The sequence below is a fragment of the Silene latifolia genome, chromosome 11 (assembly GCF_048544455.1).
Source record: "Silene latifolia isolate original U9 population chromosome 11, ASM4854445v1, whole genome shotgun sequence".
Taxonomy (NCBI): Eukaryota; Viridiplantae; Streptophyta; class Magnoliopsida; order Caryophyllales; family Caryophyllaceae; genus Silene; species Silene latifolia.
In genome coordinates this window covers 85,331,352-85,350,382 of record NC_133536.1, presented here as the reverse complement: position 1 = coordinate 85,350,382, position 19,031 = coordinate 85,331,352, and the positions used below count along the sequence as shown (strand labels likewise).

Sequence of the window (19,031 nt, the reverse complement as noted above, 5' to 3'; positions counted from 1 at the left end):
ATTCCCCAAGCAGAAAATGGCCAAGGAGATGTCATGGTGTAGAGTAGTGAAGGAGGGACGTGTTGCACATTCCCGAAGATTTGGCAGTTGTGACAATGTCTGACATATTTGATGCAATCGGATTCCATTGTGGTCCAGTAATATCCAAGGCGCGTGATTTTCTTTGCCATCATTGGTCCACTCATGTGAGGGCCAAATTCTCCATCATGGACTTCTTCCATCACTTTCTGTGCCTGTAAATGATCAAGACAACGCAAGACTACACCAAAAGGTGTTCTTTTATACAATTCTCCTTGCATAAGGATCTATTGAGAAGCGAGCAGGCGTATAGCACGTTGTCCTCTCTTATCCATATCCGGCGGATAGGTGCCATTGAGCTTGAAGTTTAGAATGGCTTGAAACCAAGGTTCCCCTGGGTTTTCTTCTTCATCTGTGATATGGTGCACGTAGGCTGGTTCTGACCATCGTTCGATGCATAAAGGCATTTCTACCATATTGTCTGGCATGTTAATCAGAGATGCAAGTTTTGCAAGAGCGTCTGCAAACTGATTTTCTTCTCGAGGTAGGTGTAGATAAGTCACTTGATTGAAGAATTGGGCAACTTGGTCTATCCGGGCCTGATAGGGTGCTAGACTTTCACTTCGAATTTTCCAAGATCCCGTAATTTGGTTGATGATCAAGGATGAATCTCCGTGAACTCGAAGATTCTTGATGCCTAAACCTACTGCCGTTTGTAGCCCAATGAGGCAAGCTTCGTATTCTGCTGCGTTATTTGTCACCTCGAAGTCGAGTTTGACAGAGAGTGGTGTATGCTCGCCTTCAGGAGAAATGAGCAATACTCCTATTCCAAATCCTCTTAGATTCGATGCTCCATCAAAATAAAGGTCCCAAGAGTCTACATTGGTTTGAGTATGTCCTCATCTGGAAATGACCATGTTTCTACTGCTTAGGTGTCGTTGATGGGATTATCTGTGAAGAACTCAGCGACGGCGCGCCCTTTTATAACCTTCAGAGGTACGTATTTGAGGTCGAACTCTGAGAGCATTAAGGTCCATCTTGCCAAGCGTCCGTTGAGAACGGGTTTTTCGAAGAGGTATTTAACAGGATCCATTTTGGAGTACACCTTGACAGAGTAGCTAAGCATGTAATGGCGTAGCTTCTTTGTTGCCCACACAAGAGCGAGGCATGTCTTTTCGAGTGGTGTGTACTTGCATTCATATTCGAAGAACTTCTTACTAAGGGAGTAGATAGCTCTCTCTTCTTTTCCGACGGTTTGTGCTAGCATAGCCCCCATGGCTGTTTCGGTCACTCTGAGATATAAACCAAGAGGTTGATCTCATTGGGGAGGCATGAGCACTGGTGGTTTCGCTAGTATCTCCTTGATTTTATCGAACGCCTTTTGACAGTCGTCATCGCATATGGTGTGATCTGTTTTCTTTAGCTTTTTGAAGATGGGTCCACAGATCATGGTAAGTTTCGATATGAATCGACTTATATATTGCACCTTGCCTAAAAATCCTCTAACTTCCTTTTATGTTTGAGGTTGTGGCATTTCGATTAGAGCTTTGATTTTGGAAGGGTCGATTTCAATTCCTCGTTGACTGACGACATATCCCAGAAGCTTGCCTGACGTTACCCCAAATGCACATTTCTAAGGATTGAGCCTCATGTTGTACTTTCGTAGTCTTAGGAAGAATTTGCGAAGATTATTAATGTGCCCTTCTCTATCCTTGGAATTGACAATCATATCGTCTACGTACACCTCTACTTCTTTATGCATCATGTCATGTAGGAGCGTGGTTGCAGTGCGTTGATACGTAGCTCCAGCATTGATTAATCCGAATGGCATAACAGTATAACAATAGGTGCCCCATTGAGTAACAAAGGCGGTCTTATGCATGTCTTCTATGGCCATCTTGATCTGATTATATCCCGCGTACCCATCCATGAAGGACAACAACGCGTGATCTACCGTATTGTCTACCAATATGTCGATATGTGGTAGAGGAAAATCGTCCTTGGGACTCGCTTTGTTCAAGTCTCTGAAATCAACACAAACACGGATTCTCCCATCCTTTTTGGGTACGAGTACTATATTGGCTACCCAATCTGAATACTCGGAAACTTTGATGAACCCGGCTTTGAATTGTTTATCGACTTCTTCTTTGATCTTAAGAGCCCATTCTGTCCTCATTCGATGAAGCTTCTGTTTTACAGGTTTGAAACCTGGTTTGATTAGAATTCTGTGTACTGCAATGTCCTTGTCGATCCCTGGCATGTCCTTGTAGGACCAAGCAAAAACGTCTTTGAACTCGTGCAGGAGGTCCATGAAACTAGCCCCTTCGGTTGGGCTCAAGGTTGTCCATATCCTAAGTTCTTGGGGTTCTAGTTCGGTTCCTACGTTGATGGATTCAGTGTTCTCTATAACTGGTGCCCCTTCCCCCTCTTGTAATATTTCTTTAGCTATGTAGGGAGGTAGTTCGATGGAATCTGGGTCTGGGTCATCCTCATCATCATCGTAAATAGAATTGCATTCAGAATAACACAAAGAGTAAGCAGAATATGATTTATTCATATTAAATTTTGAAAAGAGTTGAAACAAAGAAGCCATTTGTTCAGTAGTCAGTGGCGGCAAAGGGACAGCTGTTGGGACATTTCCCAAACTACTGTTACTACTCGATACTATGCTAGGAGAAATAAGGGAATTGGGAGTGACGATAGGAGGAGACTCTCTAGGGACTTCTCTAGACTCCGACTCTGATTCCGACTCCGACTCCGACTCTGACTCGAATTCGTGGTCTTCTGAAAAGGACCAGACAAAAGTTACCAGCTTATTAGACGCGTTAAATACTTACAGACGGTCCTAATTAGACGCCTCTGAATTTTCTATGTTTATCAATTCGCGCAAACACATAACCCCACTACACAAGACACCTACAATTCATGTATAAGACGGTCTCAAGACGATGTATAAGACGGTATAACAATTGAATACAACTCATCTTAATACAATCTAGGCTAACCAAACCCCAATCATTTGTCAATCCATACTTATAAAACCATCTCAACAAAGTATAATCAAAACCCCCAAATTAATTTCTAGTGTTAAACAAATTGACATAAACACTACACTAATCAAGCTAATACTCGAATTAAAGAGGTTAGAATAATCTTACTTACGATTTTTGATTAAAATAAGCTAAGAAATCGTCTCACAAATCCGATCAAAAACCCCCTTCTCCCTTGCGCTGCTTCGTCGTTCTCACGTCTGACTAATTCCTCTTACCTATTTTATTTTTTTCTTGTGTTTGTGTTTGATAGTGAAAATAAGGTAAATTGGTCTAATTATTAGAGTGTATATACAAATGGGTATTTAGCCCTCATAATGCCACGGCCCAACCGAGTTATGTTTGATTGTTTTTTTTATTTTCTAAATCGTCTCGCTTATTAATCCCGACTCATACTAAAATATAAAATGTTAATTAAACCTTACAAATTACGGGTATTACAATCTTCCCCCCTTAAAATGAACTTCGTCCCAAAGTTCACCCAAAACTAATAAAACACAAACCTACTAAAAATGTATAAATTACTGAATTAAACGGTGTTTTACATTCCACCCTCCTAAAAACAATGTTACGTCCCCGTAGTCATATACATGCCTAATGTAAAAGATGTGGATACTTCTCGCGCATAGAGACTTCTGTCTCCTAAGTAGCTTCCTCCACCTCATGATTAGACCATAGCACCTTCACTAAAGACAATTCACTATTCCTAGTCTTGCGAACTTTGGTGTCCAATATCTCCTTAGGAAATTCTTCATAAGTAAGTTGAACGTCCAGTTTAATATTCTCAATTTCCAGCGCGTGTGACGGGTCACTCACATATTTTCTCAGTTGTGACACGTGAAACACATTATGGACTCTTGCTAATGATGGAGGTAGTGCAAGATGGTATGCTACCTCCCCAACTCTATCCAGAATCTCATATGGTCCTACATATTTCTGACTTAACTTTCCACGCTTCCCAAATCTCATGAGTCCCTTCATTGGCGACACTTTAAGCAACACCTTATCACCAACATTGAACACAATCTCGGATCTCCTCAAATCTGCATAAATTTTCTGACGATCTTGTGCAGCTTTCATCTTCTTTCTAATTACTTGAACTTGCTCAATCATCTCTTGGACCATTTCAGGTCCCACCACCATCCTCTTGGCACTATCATCCCATTAAATTGGACTTCTACACCTCCAACATTACAAGGCCTCAAAAGGAGCCATTCCGTTACTGGCATGGTAGCTATTATTATAAGAGAATTCAATCAAATTTAGTTTCTCCTCCCAAGACCCTCCAAACTCCAAAATACATGCCCGAAGCATGTCTTCTAGTGTCTGGATGGTTCGCTCCGTCTGACCGTCTGTCGCAGGATGAAATGTTGTACTCATCTTCAATTGTGTTTCCAAAGAATCTTGCAGCTCCTTCCAAAACTTAGATATAAACCTTGAATCTCTATCTGACACGATATCCTTAGGAATCCCATGCAATTTCACCACATTCCTCCTATATTCCTTAGCCAACTCAGCCTTACTCTAGGTATCTTTCGTAGGAATAAAGTGAGCAGACTTAGTTACTCGATCCACTATTACCCATATCATATTGTTTCTCCTTTGAATCCTAGGTAAACCCACAATAAAATCCATAGATATACACTTCCATTTCCACTCAGGAACCTCCAAGGGCTGCACTTTCCCTTGAGGCCTCTTATGCTCTCCTTTAACCCTCTGACAAGTCAAACACTTAGCTACAAATTCAGCTACTTCCTTTTTCATTCCAGGCCACCAAAATGTTTTCTTCAAGTCTTTATACAATTTATCTCCTCCACGGTGAACTGAATATGGAGTATTATGAGCCTCAGACAAAATACTTCTCTTTAATTCGTCATCATTAGGAACACACCAACGGCCCTCAAAGCGGAGGCTACCATCAACACTAACCCAAACCGTGTAGTCTCCCCACTGGTAGTAAGGGCCCACCATTTCGCCATTGTCAAATCATATTGCTGCTTCTCCTGAACTCATAATACAACTCAGGCTCTATAGTCAAATCATTAATATTCTCTCTTTTTCTTATCACATGAACCCCCATCTTTCAATTTCATCTCTCAAGCTCACGCGGGACAAAGCACTGCATAGGTGATAAATAGATTTCATACTTAGTGCGTCTGCCACCACATTTGCCTTCCCCTCATAATACACAGTTTCCATATCATAATCACTAATAAGCTCTATCCACCTCCTCTGTCTCATATTCAACTCTCTCTGAGTGTAAATATACTTCAAACTCTTATGGCCTGAAAACACCTTGAATGTCGCTCCATATAGGTAGTGTCTCTATAACTTCAGTGCAAAAACTACAGCTCCCAATTCAAGATCATGGGTAGAGTAATTATCTTCATATGGTTTCAACGGACACGAAGAATAGGCTATCACTTTTCCACCTTGCATCAAGACACACCCCAACCCATTGTTTGAGGCATCAGTATACACCTCAAAATTTACTCCCCTCTGGTAAGGCTAAGATAGGAGTTGTGGTCAAGCGCTCCTTAAGGGTTTGGAATACTGTCTCACAACTCTCATCCCACCTAAACCGATTTTCTTTCCTCATCAAAGTTGTTAAGGGCTTAGCTTATTTTGAGAAATCCTTCACAAATCTCCTATAATACCCAGCTAACCCCAAAAAACTTCTAATATCAGCCACATTCTTTGGTGCTACCCATTTAGACACTACCTCAATCTTACTTGGGTCTACCGACACTCCCTCTTTCGAAATCACATGGCCAAGGAATGCAACTTTCTCTAGCCAAAACTCACACTTATTGAATTTTGCATACAAGTTATTATCCCTCAAGGTCTATAAAACTAGCCTCAAATGTTGTTCATGCTCTTCTTTAGTTTTTGAATAAAGTAGAATGTCGTTGATGCGTGTCATTTATATGATGTTTTACACCCCATTTTACACGCATTTCAGACCTCATTTATGTAGTTTATGCTACTATTCTCCCTATTTCCGTCTACTTTCGTGTTTTTGTACATTATTGCAGAAATGTGAAGAATCCAGCGGAAATCAAGCTAAATCCGTCCCCGAGTGCCTTGCATTACATTTAACGTGAAGTATTTACTCAAGGAACGAGCTTGGTGCGCATTTCGAGGCCCAAAAGACAAATCCACGAGAAATTTGAAGCGGACTATCAGCTAAAGCAGTCGATCGACTGACCTCCATGGTCGATCGACCAACCCACGACTTACAGAAGCTACTGTTCGGCATAGTCCAGTCGATCGACCGGTCCCCGTGGTCGATCGACCAAGCCGCTAATCTGACGCAAATAAAAAGATCGAGAATTAAGAAGTCCATTGTATATAAGGTTTAGGAAATAAGTGTTACGTATATTCCTATATAACGTAACTTAGGTTTTCAGAATAATCATCAAGCTTTACTTCAATTTTATCATCAAGTTCTAAACATTCATTAGTTAGATTACTTTCCGTCAATAAAGTTTACTCTTTGCATTCGGGTTTGATCTTTCCTTCCTGTTTTATACGGTATTCTTCTGTTATTATATTCCGTTTTATTGCTTTAATTCGCTGATAGTATAGAATTGCTAGATTAGTTTCCCGAAGCCGAAATTATCGTTTTATGTTATTTGTTTGTTTAATTATTTCAAGCATGAATTCAGTAGTTTTATTCCTTAATCTTGTTGTTGTTTTCATCATAGTTATGAGTAGCTAAATACCTTGTGCTAGGATGTAGGGAATCTGTATCGTAGGCGGCATTAGAATAGTACGACCTAAATCGCGCTTTGGTCGATCGACCGCACACCCTGGTCGATCGACTGGCCACGTGAGTTTTACCTTCGTTTTAATTAATTAAATTGCTATATTTGACGAATCGAGTGCACGCGACTAGTTGAATGCCTAGGAATTGACCGACCCAATAAAGATCGAAAGATAGGGAAGGGAAATAGCCTACCTAATTAAGACGACTAAATTAATAAGATCGAGAGATGAGTTAATTTAGCCTTTTTAGTCACTTTTCAGGACGAAAGTTAGTATTAGTGATATTAGGGACCTGTAGCGAGATCGAAAGATGCTACCTGTAAGAATGGACCGAGAGGACTTCTTATTTTCCCGTCTCACGTGTTTGTTTTAGACCTACCTAGTATGCTGCCGCCGAACTATAGTGAACCGACCATCTTAGCACCCTTTTAATTCTTGATTTCATCCGTTTACTTAGTTTACTGTCTTTTATTGCCTTTAGCTATAGACCAAATCAATTCAAACCCCCACACTTGTTACTTTAAAGACTAAAATCGGACAACTATTAATTGCATCGTCTCCCTGTGGTTCGACCCTGACTGCCACTAGCTATAGTTTTAGTTTGGATTATAAATTTAATTTTGATACAAAACGACGGTATCAAATTTTGGCGCCGTTGCCGGGGAGGCAATTGTTTAAAATTTTTAGTTGTTTTATTTTTAGTCTTTTTCTTAGTTTAAGGGACATCTGTTCCTTCAACTATTCTCATATTCTACTTGTAGTTTCTTCTTATGCGCAGGTCACAGGGTGGTGAATTACTACCGTTCAATCCTGAGATTGAGAAGACCTTGCGTGAGTTGAGGCGATCATCCAGAGTATTGCCGACAGAGGAAGAGCTGAGTACTCTGTCTAGTTACTACGAGAACGCTTTATTTGAGGAGGATCCACCTTCATCTCCTGTTTCCACTTCTTCAGCTGAGACCGTCACATCTCCAGACATGGCTGAAGAAGCGAGTATAGCTAGTCACTCTGAGCCGACAGCTGAGAATCTCTATAAGGGATTCACATTACCAGGGACGGATAGAAAATTCGAGCCAAAGCCGTCCTATATCAACTTGGTTGAGAGAAACCAATTCGGGGGAGCTGCAAATGAAGATGCAGCTAAGCATATGGAGACATTCATTGATTACTGCTGTTTCATACCCCCACCAAACGATGTGACCCAGGACCAGGTGAAGGAGACTATGTTCATATTCTCTCTTCGTGATGCCGCAAGGGAATGGTATAGAGACCTGGATCGAGTTGATAACGAGATCACCGATTGGAAGTCGCTGGCCCTGGCATTCTACAAGAAATATTTCTCTGCCTCGAAGACGAATGCCATTAGAGCTCAGATCACGAGCTTTAAACAGGGTCCTGATGATAATTTTCATGAGGCATGGGTCCGTTTCAAGAAGCTGGTGCGAACTATTCCGCACCATGGGTTCGAAAAATGGAGCCTATGCAATCAATTCTATAATGGGCTCTATGACGATCAGAGGGCCATCCTGGATGCGGCAGCTAATGGGAGGTTCCAGGAGAACGTTGGAGAGACTAAGGGGTGGAAAATTATTGATGATTTGGCCACCCACAAAGCCGAGTATGGAAATTCCAGGGGAAATCAAAGGAGGAGTGCTGAATCCCCTTCTGTAGCTGCATTAGAGGCTCTTACGGCGAGATTTGATAAGTACAAGTTGGGAGGAGCTTCAAAAGGAGGGATCTATCATGTGAATCTTTGTTTCGAGACGGTCCTTTCGTGCAAAAGAGATGTGGAGGAGAAGGACATGTTTCGCATAACCTGTCCTAATCCCTTTGAGTCTTGTGCTGCCTTTCAACATTATAGGCAGACAAACACTTATTATGAGCCGAATGTCCATCCAAACTTGAGGTGGAGTAGCCAAAATGTCCTAAATCCGACTCCACCTCCACAACAGCAGCAGCAGCAGCAGAATTATGTTCCCCCTCATAAGCAGCAGCAACCGTATCAAAAGCCTCCGTATGTCCCTCAGCAGCAGCAGCAATCCCAAAATTATGATTTCAATGAGTTGAAAAATTTGTTGCTGAAAGAGTCTCAAGCTATAGAGGCCGGGATGAAAATGTTGGAGAGCCAAATTGCTCAATTGGCAAGCAAGAATATAACTCGAGCTCCGGGACATTTACCAACGCAGACTGATCAAAAGGAGACCTTAAATGCAATTACCTTGAGGAGTGGGTCTACCCTTGATGGGCCCGCTATGGTCGAGGATGTCACTGAAAAAGATGAGGCGGAACCAAGTAAGAAGAAAGCTGGAACGAACAGTGGCAAGAAAAAGACGATTACCAGGTATATCAGTCGATCGACTAATATACCCAGTCGATCGACCAGTCCGCGAGATACAGTAGCTTCTGGTCCTGTAGAGGTCAGTCGATCGACTGACAGCGCTGCTGATGGTGAGTCTTTTCGTCCTCCAATGCTTAATAACTTGAGGGACCACTTGTTTCGGGGTACGAATACTCCGAAAATATTGAGGCAAGACCCGAATGCTGATGGGTCAGTCCCGGTTCCGAAATATGACCCGATGGCGATTAATGGTTCATGTTTGAGACGGTCTGAAGAAGGGTCAAGCTACAACAAAGAGAAGGTAGTGGACTTTCAGCCTAAGTCCACCGATGCCGGCATGAGGGACCTAGAGGAGAGGGCTAAGTTACTTCTTTCAGCCCCCTATCCAGAGAGATTAGTGCCAACAAAGGAACAGGTATCGTTTAATAAATTTGAAAATGTTATTCGTAGCCTAAACGTACAAGTTCCTTTTCTTGAGTTAGTTAATCAAGTGCCTGCTTACATGAAATTTATGAAGCAACTTTTATCTAAAAAGAAGTCACTTGAAACTGTGCATTCTGTCGCACTAACTGAGGATTCGTGTTCTTATTTGACTCATACTGCACCTCACAAACTAGAAGACCCAGGTTGTGACACCCTCATTTATCGCGGAAAAGTAAACACGTAATTCCTAAATAAAAACTGCATGGATATGTTTGTAATAGGTTCATTTGGGTAAAAACCTGTAATTTTTAAAACCATAACCTGTTATAAAAATATCCAAATTGGAAGGTGTCAAACATACAAGGTCTAACTAGAAGTTTCATAACATAACCATCGCTAAAGTCGCGAATAGCAAATTATACAACTAAATGTAAAGAGGGAGACATATGTCCCTAAAATGTATGTGACGTAAAAAGTGTTTAAGGGTCACAATAAAATAAAGCCAATCTAGGTCCCAAGGTTACTTTGCTCGCTAGCTCGTCCATGTACCCCCATATATGCATCACCTACCTGTCATTCGCATTTTATACAAATACGAAAGCCACAGTCAGTGGGGAGTAACTCCGAGTTCTCCCAGCCACGAAATGTCATAATTAATATAACATGTAAACATAAGAATATGAATACGTATCACACATAGCCTTAGCATATATATGCTAGACAATCGTGCTTATCATGTGAATAACAATATAACAACACATAGTCCTAGCGTGTGAATACTAGACCGACTCATACTACACTATCATGTGAATCACATAACATCCAGGAATCCAAACTCTATCAACCATAGCCGGCTTGCATCTCACCTTCTATGATTCATAGAATCATCAAACAAGAAAGGGCAATATATCTAGAGACAGGCATAAGTTCCTAGTACAGTCAATAGTCACTTTGTAACTCGAGTCTATACCACGAGGTAGGGAAGCTAGTATTTTGGCTCAGAGGTTAATATGAATAAAACATGGCCAAAACACCTAGTATCTTGGCTCAGAGGTTACATATAAAACATGACCAAGATACGACTCAACCCTAATCCTAGACTGCGCAGACCTAGAGAAATGCGGATAAAACCACCGCACCCAAGACTCATGATAAAACCACATGAGTACCCTAAGGAGTCCACCAAAGGGTTGGCTAGTACTTAAGCTGACCATCTCCTCACAAAATAGGCAGAAAGGTCATGCCCCAGCTTGGATATAAACCCACCAAGCCAGGAACACAAAGGCTATTAAGCGGTGAACATACACTCGTCAAAGACTATAATGACCTATCTATGATGAAGGCCGAAATACTCACCTAGGACCTAGTCCCAGCTAGTCCCAGCTTGAATACTTTAGCCCACACCACACAAGACAAGTAGGATACCCAATTAACCATAAGAGGGGCAAAGAGTCCAACTTACCAACATAAATGCTAACATTCTATCATGTGAAAGGCTATATAAATGTCTATTTAGCAGACAATCCAACCATATCCTCAATGTCATCAATAACCAAATTATAGCTAACCATCAATATCATAGTCCATGAGAATAAACTACAATGGCTAAAGGCAAACAAGACTCAAGCATAAGGCATCCAAAGCATCCAACAACCAACATGTGAAATGATAATTACAAATATCAAGGCATAACATAAAACCTCCAATAACAACCAATCTTACCTCAAAGACAAACCCTCGACCCGAGTCCCGCGACGGGTCATCGGTCAAATCGAGGCTGACCGGTTTAAACCTAGTTTGACCAAACTCGTTCGGTCAATCTACGCCCACTTCGAGTCTTTGCCTACTTTGGCCCAAATCATAAAATTTATCACAATATAATTCTCATGCTATTTCTAATTTCTATCATGTGAAAAACGAAAGTAACACATTCTCAATCACCTAAACACTTAACAAACAACAGGCACAACATTAACTACTAATGTGACATTAATTCGTCGAGTAACTCGGAATATTACCTTACGCTAGCAAAAAGACAAGTAATAACTTGAGAAAGCTTCTAAAACCCAAAATTACTCTTCATCTTCAACCACATATGAGCCACCTAAAATAATTATGTGAAAGGACGATATTAACGAATTATCGTTATATAAAATAAGAGACGGAAATTAATTATTTCAAATAAACCAAACTTGCGCCAAAACCAACTCGACCCACGAACCTAGTGGCCGTTGAACCGCCCCACGCCCATCATCAAACAACCAGCTACTACTCCACCTAATGGACCACCCAACCATAAACAAAGGAAAGGAAGAAAGGGGAAAAAACAGGGGTATAGGTACCCCGTGTCCAACCCAATACCACCCCGTTCAACTCTGCCTCCCCACGGGCCGCTAAGCGACCAAAGAACCATCCCTACCAACACCTATATGGTGACCAGACAGTGCCATTTCTACCGCCTTCCACCATCCCAAAACAATCCCTACATGTCAGCATACACCGTCTCAACTATAAAAGATACCAATTAGCACCCAAAACAATCCATACATGTCAGCATACACCGTCTTAAATATACCACTTACTAGCTAGCATCCCAAATGATCCCTACAGGTCAGTATACACCTTCTCAACCATCTCCACATATCAGTATACACCGTCTCAACTATACAACTGACTAATTAACATCCATAAAAATCCTTATATATAATTATACACCGTCTCAAATATAAAACAGACTAACCAGCATTCGAAATAAACATATTTTATAAGTAATATCGAGTAATCTATAATTGTTACCTTTTTCCGATTGAACTAATCATTTATGACTAACAAATCTTCTACAAGACCGTCTATCTTAGCATCTACAACCGTCTTATAATAAATAAAGCTGAAAGTATAAATTGCGTTTGTAAAAATACATGACGAAAATGAATTTTACTTACAACGGATTGACGAGAACGACGAGAGGAGCGCTATGGAACAAAAATAGTTGAAAACGGATGACAAACGGAGCACCAGGACGGATTATAGACAAAAGTTGAAGAAGGAACAAACAGAAGGAAAAAGAAGGACGAAGAAGAGGAAAAGAAGAAAAGAGACGTGGGAAAAATGAGACAGCAGCCTGCTAGCTTGCTATTTATTATACGTATCTTTCTTCATCGTTAAGTAATTTCGCTCGTTTTTAAAACCGTCTCGAGTTAATAAAATCGGTTTTAGTAAAAGTTTCAGTAATAAAACGGAATCAATAATAAATAAATTTAATGAGTGAAAATAAAATAAACTCAGCCAGCTAACGGAAATAATAGGAATTCGATTCAAAACGGAGTTATTAACGATTTTTACTAAATTAGCGGAGTTTAACGAAATTTGATAATGACAGCAAAATAACTCAAAATAGCTAATTGGATGACTTTTCCTAAATCCGTTTTGAATCCACTAAGGGCCGACTTTCATAAAGGACTCGTAAAAGGATTGGAAATTATTAAATAAATAAACTCGAACTAACTTTAAATAAACTTATTAATGATTATTAAAATTAACGTATCGAATTATGATGAAATTAATTAATTAGCTAAGCATATATATATAAATCGTTAAATGATGTAATTAAATTCAAAATAGCAATTAAAAGAATTTTATCCAACTTAATAAAATACGGGGTGTTACAATCACCCCATCTTTTAAAAAGTTTCGTCCTCGAAACTTGAAAGTAGAAAATGAAAGGTTATAAAGGTAAAACTGGACTTTTGAAATTGGTAACCCAAAATATTAAAAGGTTGCAAATAGTAAGAATTAAAATTCTTTCAAAGTTTCAAATAAAATTTTCTGTCAGACCCAGATTCTCATCAAAGGAACGGAAGGGTTCTCGTTGCGCATTCAAGAACATCACATTCCAAATCAAAGATAAGGTCAAAAGGCAAATCATTTGTATAAATCAAAAATCAAAATGCTTTCAAAAACATTTATAGAGAGTTTTCGAAAATATAAGTCTCCTCCATGGAACGAAATTGCCCTTGTCGTGCACACAAGAGCGCTAACTTTCCAAGTCAGAGACAAATTTAAAACAAAAATTATTCGCCGACAAGCGTAGAACAAGTTATCAAACGTTTCCAATAACTAGTTCTAACATCCGATCAACGTTAAAATCAAAATAAGAGAAAGGTAATCTACTCAAATTTTCTTTTGCAAAAAGCCAAAATAGAAATAAAGGTTTCGCTTTTAAACCAAAATGGGGGTCAAATCCCTGAAAATGTAACATTAAACTTTGACAAAGAAGTCATAAATAGATCAAAGTTAACAGAAATTGGATAAAATTTAAAGAAATCTCGGGTTTAGCGATTAAAATCATGATAAAGAAGTCTATACTCAAGGAACAAATATGGAATTAAATCAAATTTTCATTTTCAAATCTTTAAAAATAGGTTAGGTTTGCAGAAGTGACATAAACTTTTAAGAATGAATCGAAACTGGTAGCTTGAAAGTTTAGAAGTTGTACAAAAAGGAAAGCAACTTAGATAGCATAAAAACAAAGTATGTTAAGAGAGCTCAAACTTAACCAACAAGAGAGCTATAATGACTTTCATAGGGTAAAAATTAAAGTCAAAATTACAAGGATGTCAAAGATAGAGTTTCACAAGATACGAGTGTCAAACTTAAAGGAGGAGCAAGATGAAGCGAGGAAAGGAGGTATGAACGGTAACGCTTATGATCTAGGAGAAAGGAAATTTAGACAACAAGGAAACTTAAGCAACATGTCAGGGTGTGAGACTAACAGAGTCGAATCATAAAGATAACTAGTTAACAACCAGTAAGAGATATTAGAATTAGGGAGGTATTCAAGACAAGGAAATAATGAGTAAACTTCTATACTTAAGAATCAAATCCAACCAAGGTATGAACGAAAGGGAGGAAAACGATTAAAGGTATGAAAGAGGATTTTAAGGCTTAAACCATACGCTTCCTAAAACTTAAGGTTCTCTCTAACAAGGTCACGCCTATTATGGTATTGTACCTTCATGACAAAACGACCAAATCCCAAACAATGGTCAAGGTAAAATAAACGCTCGTTTAAGGGGTGATAAATCGGTTAGATACTTCTTCTACCTATCTTATCACATATTAGGATTTCCCTAAATCAAATCTACCACTCAAGTATAAAATCATCTCTTTATCTCAAACACTCGACACAACCTCAATGTTTTAAAAACCAAAGAATGAATTGACAAAGACTTCTCAACAAAGTTCTCAAGGAACAACTAACACCAAATCACATTCCCAAACTATACGGGATTGTTAACATCTAAAAATGGGTTTTCTTCCAAATTCATATTCTAAACTTATCTCATGTTTACTCCTAAGGCGGCGACGCTCAACCTACTAAGCTTTCAAATCCCAAACATAAACAACAAAGCCAAGTTCTATAACTTTAATCACATAGGCAACTCATTCCTAACACAAAGAATCCACCAATCGATTATACTTACTTTGTCAAGGAACTAGGTATAAGAATCACTAAGTATGTCTCATCACCTTACCTAAGTCTTTCTAACATCACGACTTCTCAAAGCCAGGGTTAAGGGTCAAACACAAACAATCTCCTCAAGAGTCAAGTTTTCCAACCAAGGTCAACATTCCTCACAAGAAAGAGTACTATCAAAAGGCGTTAAAGGAGGATAAGCAAAGAACAAAGGACAAGTTAGGAGTACAAGCATAGCTTTTAAAGTAAAACAGAAGGGAGTTTAGAAGGAGGATAAGTACCAAGAGATTAAGAATAAGGCGAGATACAAAAAGAACGAGAAACATCTTCAAGGAAGTAGAAGCATTCTTCAAAGGTTGAACAAATCTTCACTCCTCAGCAATAGGCACTAACTCTTGATCTTCGTAAAATATAAGTGTCCTTTCAATGGAACGGAGATACTCTTGGCGATCACTCAAGAACATCAATATTCAAATTCAAAGACATAAAAATAAATTTTTACACCAACAAATGATAAAACTAATTATCAGACGTCTCCAATAACAAGCTTTAACACTAATTGACGTTAAAACCAGTGAAAAACATTAAAATATTTTCAAAACCTTTAGTTCAAATTTTTTTTTTATAATAAGGGTAATATATTAACTCCATTAGCTATAGATAAGCTCACGGTCATAGATCCAAGAACGCAACAATTATTAAATGACAATCAACAAACAGGTTAGTACCTAACAAAGAGCAAACACAAAGAGACTACAACATAAGGTCCTAAGTCTACCCATCTTACCCATCTCTCAAGTTTATTATTTTAAGGTCAAGTTATTTATATTGGGGTGCACAAACGTGCGTCGGGAGCAAATATGCTCTGATACCAACTGTGACACCCTCATTTATCGCGGAAAAGTAAACACGTAATTCCTAAATAAAAAATGCATGGATATGTTTGTAATAGGTTCATTTGGGTAAAAACCTATAATTTTTAAAACCATAACCTGTTATAAAAATATCCAAATTGGAAGGTGTCAAACATACAAGGTCTAACTAGAAGTTTCATAACATAACCATCGCTAAAGTCGCGAATAGCAAATTATGCAACTAAATGTAAAGAGGGAGACATATGTCCCTAAAATGTATGTGACGTAAAAAGTGTTTAAGGGTCACAATAAAATAAAGCCAATCTAGGTCCCAAGGTTACTTTGCTCGCTAGCTCGTCTATGTACCCCCATATATGCATCACCTACCTGTCATTCGCATTTTATACAAATACGAAAGCCACAGTCAGTGGGGAGTAACTCCGAGTTCTCCCAGCCACGAAATGTCATAATTAATATAACATGTAAACATAAGAATATGAATACGTATCACACATAGCCTTAGCATATAGATGCTAGACAATCGTGCTTATCATGTGAATAACAATATAACAACACATAGTCCTAGCGTGTGAATACTAGACCGACTCATACTACACTATCATGTGAATCACATAACATCCAGGAATCCAAACTCTATCAACCATAGCCGGCTTGCATCTCACCTTCTATGATTCATAGAATCATCAAACAAGAAAGGGCAATATATCTAGAGACAGGCATAAGTTCCTAGTACAGTCAATAGTCACTTTGTAACTCGAGTCTATACCACGAGGTAGGGAAGCTAGTATTTTGGCTCAGAGGTTAATATGAATAAAACATGGCCAAAACACCTAGTATCTTGGCTCAGAGGTTACATTTAAAACATGGCCAAGATACGACTCAACCCTAATCCTAGACTCACAGAGACCTAGAGAAATGCGGATAAAACCACCGCACCCAAGACTCATGATAAAACCACATGAGTACCCTAAGGAGTCCACCAAAGGGTTGGCTAGTACTTAAGCTGACCATCTCCTCACAAATTAGGCAGAAAGGTCATGTCCCAGCTTGGATATAAACCCACCAAGCCAGGAACACAAAGGCTATTAAGCGGTGAACATACACTCGTCAAAGACTATAATGACCTATTTATGATGAAGGCCGAAATACTCACCTAGGACCTAGTCCTAGCTAGTCCCAGCTTGAATACTTTAGCCCACACCACACAAGACAAGTAGGATACCCAATTAACCATAAGAGGGGCAAAGAGTCCAACTTACCAACATAAATGCTAACATTCTATCATGTGAAAGGCTATATAAATGTCTATTCAGCAGACAATCCAACCATATCCTCAATGTCATCAATAACCAAATTATAGCTAACCATCAATATCATAGTCCATGAGAATAAACTACAATGGCTAAAGGCAAACAAGACTCAAGCATAAGGCATCCAAAGCATCCAATAACCAACATGTGAAATGATAATTACAAATATCAAGGCATAACATAAGACCTCCAATAACAACCAATCTTACCTCAAAGACAAACCCTCGACCCGAGTCCCGCGACGGGTCATCGGTCAAATCGAGGCTGACCGGTTTAAACCTAGTTTGACCAAACTCGTTCGGTCAATCTGCCCACTTTCGAGTCTTTGCCTACTTTGGCCCAAATCATAAAATTTATCACAATATAATTCTCATGCTATTTCTAATTTCTATCATGTGAAAAACGAAAGTAACACATTCTCAATCACCTAAACACTTAACAAACAACAGGCACAACATTAACTACTAATGTGACATTAATTCGTCGAGTAACTCGGAATATTACCTTACGCTAGCAAAAAGACAAGTAATAACTTGAGAAAGCTTCTAAAACCCAAAATTACTCTTCATCTTCAACCACATATGAGCCACCTAAAATAATTATGTGAAAGGACGATATTAACGAATTATCGTTATATAAAATAAGAGACGGAAATTAATTATTTCAAATAAACCAAACTTGCGCCAAAACCAACTCGACCCACGACCCTAGTGGCCGTTGAACCGCCCCACGCCCATCATCAAACAACCAGCTACTACTCCACCTAATGGACCACCCAACCATAAACAAAGGAAAGGAAGAAAGGGGAAAAACAGGGGTATAGGTACCCCGTGTCCAACCCAATACCACCCCGTTCAACTTTCCCTCCCCCACGGTGGCGGCCGCTAAGCGACCAAGAACCATCCCTACCAACACCTATTATGGGTGACCAGACAGCCATTTCTACCGCCTTCCACCATCCCAAAACAATCCCTACATGTCAGCATACACCGTCTCAACTATAAAAGATACCAATTAGCACCCAAAACAATCCATACATGTCAAAGATACACCGTCTTAAATATACCACTTACTAGCTAGCATCCCAAATGATCCCTACAGGTCAGTATACACCTTCTCAACCATCTCCACATATCAGTATACACCGTCTCAACTATACAACTGACTAATTAACATCCATAAGGATCCTTATATATAATTATACACCGTCGCAAATATAAAACAGACTAACCAGCATTCGAAATAAACATATTTTATAAGTAATATCGAGTAATCTATAATTGTTACCTTTTTCCGATTGAACTAATCATTTATGACTAACAAATCTTCTACAAGACCGTCTATCTTAGCATCTACAACCGTCTTATAATAAATAAAGCTGAAAGTATAAATTGCGTTTGTAAAAATACATGACGAAAATGAATTTTACTTACAACGGATTGACGAGAACGACGAGAGGAGCGCTATGGAACAAAAATAGTTGAAAACGGATGACAAACGGAGCACCAGGACGGATTATAGACAAAAGTTGAAGAAGGAACAAACAGAAGGAAAAAGAAGGACGAAGAAGAGGAAAAGAAGAAAAGAGACGTGGGAAAAATGAGACAAGACACCTTTAGCCTGCTATTTATTATACGTATCTTTCTTCATCGTTAAGTAATTTCGCTCGTTTTTAAAACCGTCTCGAGTTAATAAAATCGGTTTTAGTAAAAGTTTCAGTAATAAAACGGAATCAATAATAAATAAATTTAATGAGTGAAAATAAAATAAACT

At 39.1% G+C, this 19,031-nt stretch overlaps 1 non-coding gene across 1 annotated transcript; it reads right to left on the bottom strand.

The window, feature by feature from the left end:
* Positions 1–8,194: 8,194 nt before the first annotated feature.
* Positions 8,195–8,301, bottom strand: LOC141616198 (small nucleolar RNA R71). The gene has a single exon (XR_012530559.1). It is a non-coding gene; the product is annotated as a small nucleolar RNA R71 (small nucleolar RNA).
* Between the last annotated feature and the right edge of the window lie 10,730 nt (positions 8,302–19,031).